Here is a 6,166-nt window from a genome sequence, read left to right on the forward strand (position 1 = left end):
AGTTGTTTGAAAGGGGGATTTATTTTGTAGAATAAACATCAAATTGGTTTCAGGGCATACAGTCCTCCAACGGCAACACAGCTCAGTAGTACAGCTGAGATCCATTACAACACTGCTGCAGATTCAAACTAAAAGAGGGTAATATACAAAATGGATGCCTTTGAGAACTTAACACTTTCAATGCCAACGTGTGGCTACTACTTTGTGAACATACAATTTCGCAAGAATCTAATGGCACTTTTAATGCTGCTATATACACACACAGACACACGGACACACGGGCCCGCACACGTGGAGCCCAGAGCTGCTTAAATGTTAACGTTTGTGACAAATTAGAGATCTGGAAATCCCTCCCCCAACCTGTCATTGCATGAATGATATTAACTTAATACTATGAAAGAGATAAACCAAGACTGTCGTTCGCTTACGGCCATACCACCTTGAGAACGCCCGATCTCGTCTGATCTCGGAAGCTAAGCAAGGTCGGGCCTGGTTAGTACTTGGATGGGAGACCGCCTGGGAATACCAGGTGCTGTAAGCTTTTCTTTCTGCAGCTTGACAGGGGGCGCTATTTCCCTTGTTATTTATGTTACTAACCTGGAAGCTGTAAGTCTAAACATCGTTTTCTTTTTTTTGTTTTTTTATTGTCCCATTCCACACACGAACAAGTATTGTATCAGCCTTTACTGGTTTTGAAAACTGAGTTAGGACAGAAAGGGTTATCGTATTATATTCTAAGCCGAAACTACCAGTAGCGGTCCGATACAAACAAATGTGAACAGGGTTAAGACAAAAGTACTGACGAGTTTTGCTAGTTATGGTTAGTTTAATTAATTAAAAAAAGAAATAAAAGTTGATGAAGTACTTTTTATTATAGTAACAGAACGAGACATGTTTTAAAGCCACAAACTGCGTGTTTAGATTATTGTGCCAAACAAGAGAACAAAACGAGCATATCAACCAAGAACGGATTTAGTGACCCGTTCATTCGTTCGAGTTTATTTATATTATGTGTGACCTTAACAAATGTTTGACCAATGTTTTGCTTGCTTTCTTTTTGAAAGTCGTACATTTGTTACATTTTTTTTTATTTCGTTTACGCAGACGTGTATACAGACCCGTCGCTTCTTTTGCGGAACATCTCACATGCTGCTGCACGAATGACGTCGTCCTGTGTAAATCCTGGCATCTTGTCCTCCAATGATAAAGGCGCATGCAAATATATACCGAGAGGCATTACGGGAATGCAATTTATAAATACTTATACTGAAAACTGAAGGAACCCATTACACCCAACAGACTGGAAAGTGCGATATGATAACAATGAAAATGTTATATTAGGAAAAGAGTGTTTCTTTAAATTGCAGATGTAGGCACCGTTTCTTTGAAAAATGTCTCTTGTGGACGGGTGACGACTCGCAATGTGTACAACTCATACTTACCTGGCAGGGGAGATACCATGATCATGAAGGTGGTTCACCCAGGGCGAGGCTCGGCCATTGCACTCCGGCTGTGCTGACCCCTGCGAATTCCCCAAATGCGGGAATCTCGACTGCATAATTTCTGGTAGTGGGGGACTGCGTTCGCGCTCTCCCCTGAAACTATGGTCAAAGACAGAAACAAACACGAACCCGTCGGAGGAAGGAACTCACTCACTAGTTGTTCAACAACTCTCCGGCAGGCGGCTTCGTCACACAGGGAGTCAGGTTTTCTTTAAAAGGAGCTCAATGTTTTTAGCTTTCTGACTGTCAAATAAATAGCTACGTGGTTCCTGCACATCTATTTCCATGTTTCGTTATTTTTTATTGACAAGACTAAAAGTAAAGACTCAGCAGTGTCTGTATCAAAGTTTTTATTTTTATTTTAAATAATTGGAAATCATTTTCGAGCTTATCAGTTTTATTTATTTAGTTGATGTTTTTTATTCAGATAAACTGTGCATCACAACTGCTGCTGCTGCTGCTGCTGCTGCAGAGTCACTTACAATAGGACCTGGGTTTTACATCTCATTTGAAGGAAGGAGCACAAGGAGGTTAAGGGACTTGCTCAGGGACAGGGTCACACACAATGAGCCAGTGGCTGAGCTGGGATTGAACCAGGAACCTCCCGGTAACAAGAGCTTTTCTTTAACCACCTGACCACTAAGCCCCTTAAATCATATCTTGGCAGACAAACACTTTAATTAGACAACATAAAACCACATACAAGCAGATTTACAAGCAGGGCTGCAATCGCGTTCGCGCTCTCCCCTGATGTTATAGTCAAAGTTAAAAACACAGGTATTGAAAGCAATTAGCGATTATCTATATATCTCCAGCAGGTGGCTCTGTCAGACTGGGAATGAGATTTTGTTTTTTCTTTCGGAGCGTATAATGTTCTAGAAAGTACCAAAGTGTTTTATGTACATGTATTGTGAAGTGTTTCATCTTGAGAAGACAAAGTAACGAGTCAGCGGCACGTGTATCAAAGTTACAAAGTTGCTAATATTAAAGAAGACGAGGTTCAGCGGTACAGTTGTTTTTTTAAAACATAGTGTTTCAGTTCTGTACAGACGTTCTATGTCGTTATCCGTTATTGATTCAGCTTTATTTAGATGATTGCCTTTACCTTGTTTTAATTTCCCGTTCCTCTGAGATACGAATCTACCAGCTTTACATCTTTTTTTTTTTTTTTTTTAACGTATTCTCATTTTGTTGATCATTAATGCACATTTCTGTACTGTGGGTGTTGTCGAGCGATTGAAAACGAGACATTTTGTGTTTGAATTGAAAGTGATGGTCTCGAGGAGTCGAACAGGTCACAATAAGCCTTCATCCATGTATCATGTAACCACATGTATGCTGTCTCTAACTGGAGGAGAGGGACCCTTGCCGTACTGCTCAGCCTAAAGAACCACACGAGTTGTTTGAAAGGGGGATTTATTTTGTAGAATAAACATCAAATTGGTTTCAGGGCATACAGTCCTCCAACGGCAACACAGCTCAGTAGTACAGCTGAGATCCATTACAACACTGCTGCAGATTCAAACTAAAAGAGGGTAATATACAAAATGGATGCCTTTGAGAACTTAACACTTTCAATGCCAACGTGTGGCTACTACTTTGTGAACATACAATTTCGCAAGAATCTAATGGCACTTTTAATGCTGCTATATACACACACAGACACACGGACACACGGGCCCGCACACGTGGAGCCCAGAGCTGCTTAAATGTTAACGTTTGTGACAAATTAGAGATCTGGAAATCCCTCCCCCAACCTGTCATTGCATGAATGATATTAACTTAATACTATGAAAGAGATAAACCAAGACTGTCGTTCGCTTACGGCCATACCACCTTGAGAACGCCCGATCTCGTCTGATCTCGGAAGCTAAGCAAGGTCGGGCCTGGTTAGTACTTGGATGGGAGACCGCCTGGGAATACCAGGTGCTGTAAGCTTTTCTTTCTGCAGCTTGACAGGGGGCGCTATTTCCCTTGTTATTTATGTTACTAACCTGGAAGCTGTAAGTCTAAACATCGTTTTCTTTTTTTTGTTTTTTTATTGTCCCATTCCACACACGAACAAGTATTGTATCAGCCTTTACTGGTTTTGAAAACTGAGTTAGGACAGAAAGGGTTATCGTATTATATTCTAAGCCGAAACTACCAGTAGCGGTCCGATACAAACAAATGTGAACAGGGTTAAGACAAAAGTACTGACGAGTTTTGCTAGTTATGGTTAGTTTAATTAATTAAAAAAAGAAATAAAAGTTGATGAAGTACTTTTTATTATAGTAACAGAACGAGACATGTTTTAAAGCCACAAACTGCGTGTTTAGATTATTGTGCCAAACAAGAGAACAAAACGAGCATATCAACCAAGAACGGATTTAGTGACCCGTTCATTCGTTCGAGTTTATTTATATTATGTGTGACCTTAACAAATGTTTGACCAATGTTTTGCTTGCTTTCTTTTTGAAAGTCGTACATTTGTTACATTTTTTTTTATTTCGTTTACGCAGACGTGTATACAGACCCGTCGCTTCTTTTGCGGAACATCTCACATGCTGCTGCACGAATGACGTCGTCCTGTGTAAATCCTGGCATCTTGTCCTCCAATGATAAAGGCGCATGCAAATATATACCGAGAGGCATTACGGGAATGCAATTTATAAATACTTATACTGAAAACTGAAGGAACCCATTACACCCAACAGACTGGAAAGTGCGATATGATAACAATGAAAATGTTATATTAGGAAAAGAGTGTTTCTTTAAATTGCAGATGTAGGCACCGTTTCTTTGAAAAATGTCTCTTGTGGACGGGTGACGACTCGCAATGTGTACAACTCATACTTACCTGGCAGGGGAGATACCATGATCATGAAGGTGGTTCACCCAGGGCGAGGCTCGGCCATTGCACTCCGGCTGTGCTGACCCCTGCGAATTCCCCAAATGCGGGAATCTCGACTGCATAATTTCTGGTAGTGGGGGACTGCGTTCGCGCTCTCCCCTGAAACTATGGTCAAAGACAGAAACAAACACGAACCCGTCGGAGGAAGGAACTCACTCACTAGTTGTTCAACAACTCTCCGGCAGGCGGCTTCGTCACACAGGGAGTCAGGTTTTCTTTAAAAGGAGCTCAATGTTTTTAGCTTTCTGACTGTCAAATAAATAGCTACGTGGTTCCTGCACATCTATTTCCATGTTTCGTTATTTTTTATTGACAAGACTAAAAGTAAAGACTCAGCAGTGTCTGTATCAAAGTTTTTATTTTTATTTTAAATAATTGGAAATCATTTTCGAGCTTATCAGTTTTATTTATTTAGTTGATGTTTTTTATTCAGATAAACTGTGCATCACAACTGCTGCTGCTGCTGCTGCTGCTGCAGAGTCACTTACAATAGGACCTGGGTTTTACATCTCATTTGAAGGAAGGAGCACAAGGAGGTTAAGGGACTTGCTCAGGGACAGGGTCACACACAATGAGCCAGTGGCTGAGCTGGGATTGAACCAGGAACCTCCCGGTAACAAGAGCTTTTCTTTAACCACCTGACCACTAAGCCCCTTAAATCATATCTTGGCAGACAAACACTTTAATTAGACAACATAAAACCACATACAAGCAGATTTACAAGCAGGGCTGCAATCGCGTTCGCGCTCTCCCCTGATGTTATAGTCAAAGTTAAAAACACAGGTATTGAAAGCAATTAGCGATTATCTATATATCTCCAGCAGGTGGCTCTGTCAGACTGGGAATGAGATTTTGTTTTTTCTTTCGGAGCGTATAATGTTCTAGAAAGTACCAAAGTGTTTTATGTACATGTATTGTGAAGTGTTTCATCTTGAGAAGACAAAGTAACGAGTCAGCGGCACGTGTATCAAAGTTACAAAGTTGCTAATATTAAAGAAGACGAGGTTCAGCGGTACAGTTGTTTTTTTAAAACATAGTGTTTCAGTTCTGTACAGACGTTCTATGTCGTTATCCGTTATTGATTCAGCTTTATTTAGATGATTGCCTTTACCTTGTTTTAATTTCCCGTTCCTCTGAGATACGAATCTACCAGCTTTACATCTTTTTTTTTTTTTTTTTTTAACGTATTCTCATTTTGTTGATCATTAATGCACATTTCTGTACTGTGGGTGTTGTCGAGCGATTGAAAACGAGACATTTTGTGTTTGAATTGAAAGTGATGGTCTCGAGGAGTCGAACAGGTCACAATAAGCCTTCATCCATGTATCATGTAACCACATGTATGCTGTCTCTAACTGGAGGAGAGGGACCCTTGCCGTACTGCTCAGCCTAAAGAACCACACGAGTTGTTTGAAAGGGGGATTTATTTTGTAGAATAAACATCAAATTGGTTTCAGGGCATACAGTCCTCCAACGGCAACACAGCTCAGTAGTACAGCTGAGATCCATTACAACACTGCTGCAGATTCAAACTAAAAGAGGGTAATATACAAAATGGATGCCTTTGAGAACTTAACACTTTCAATGCCAACGTGTGGCTACTACTTTGTGAACATACAATTTCGCAAGAATCTAATGGCACTTTTAATGCTGCTATATACACACACAGACACACGGACACACGGGCCCGCACACGTGGAGCCCAGAGCTGCTTAAATGTTAACGTTTGTGACAAATTAGAGATCTGGAAATCCCTCCCCCAACCTGTCAT

General features: G+C 40.7%; 4 non-coding genes across 4 annotated transcripts; all 4 read left to right on the top strand.

Annotated features, from left to right (window-relative positions):
• The first annotated feature begins 422 nt into the window (after positions 1 to 422).
• LOC131733504 (5S ribosomal RNA) lies at positions 423 to 541 on the top strand. Its single transcript, XR_009326321.1, has one exon. It is a non-coding gene; the product is annotated as a 5S ribosomal RNA (ribosomal RNA).
• Positions 542 to 1,434: 893 nt separating this feature from the next.
• LOC131733524 (U1 spliceosomal RNA) lies at positions 1,435 to 1,598 on the top strand. The gene has a single exon (XR_009326340.1). It is a non-coding gene; the product is annotated as a U1 spliceosomal RNA (small nuclear RNA).
• Positions 1,599 to 3,321: 1,723 nt separating this feature from the next.
• Positions 3,322 to 3,440, top strand: LOC131733506 (5S ribosomal RNA). Its single transcript, XR_009326323.1, has one exon. It is a non-coding gene; the product is annotated as a 5S ribosomal RNA (ribosomal RNA).
• An 893-nt stretch (positions 3,441 to 4,333) lies between these two features.
• LOC131733525 (U1 spliceosomal RNA) lies at positions 4,334 to 4,497 on the top strand. Its single transcript, XR_009326341.1, has one exon. It is a non-coding gene; the product is annotated as a U1 spliceosomal RNA (small nuclear RNA).
• Positions 4,498 to 6,166: the final 1,669 nt, after the last annotated feature.

The sequence above is a fragment of the Acipenser ruthenus genome, unplaced genomic scaffold (assembly GCF_902713425.1).
Source record: "Acipenser ruthenus unplaced genomic scaffold, fAciRut3.2 maternal haplotype, whole genome shotgun sequence".
Taxonomy (NCBI): Eukaryota; Metazoa; Chordata; class Actinopteri; order Acipenseriformes; family Acipenseridae; genus Acipenser; species Acipenser ruthenus.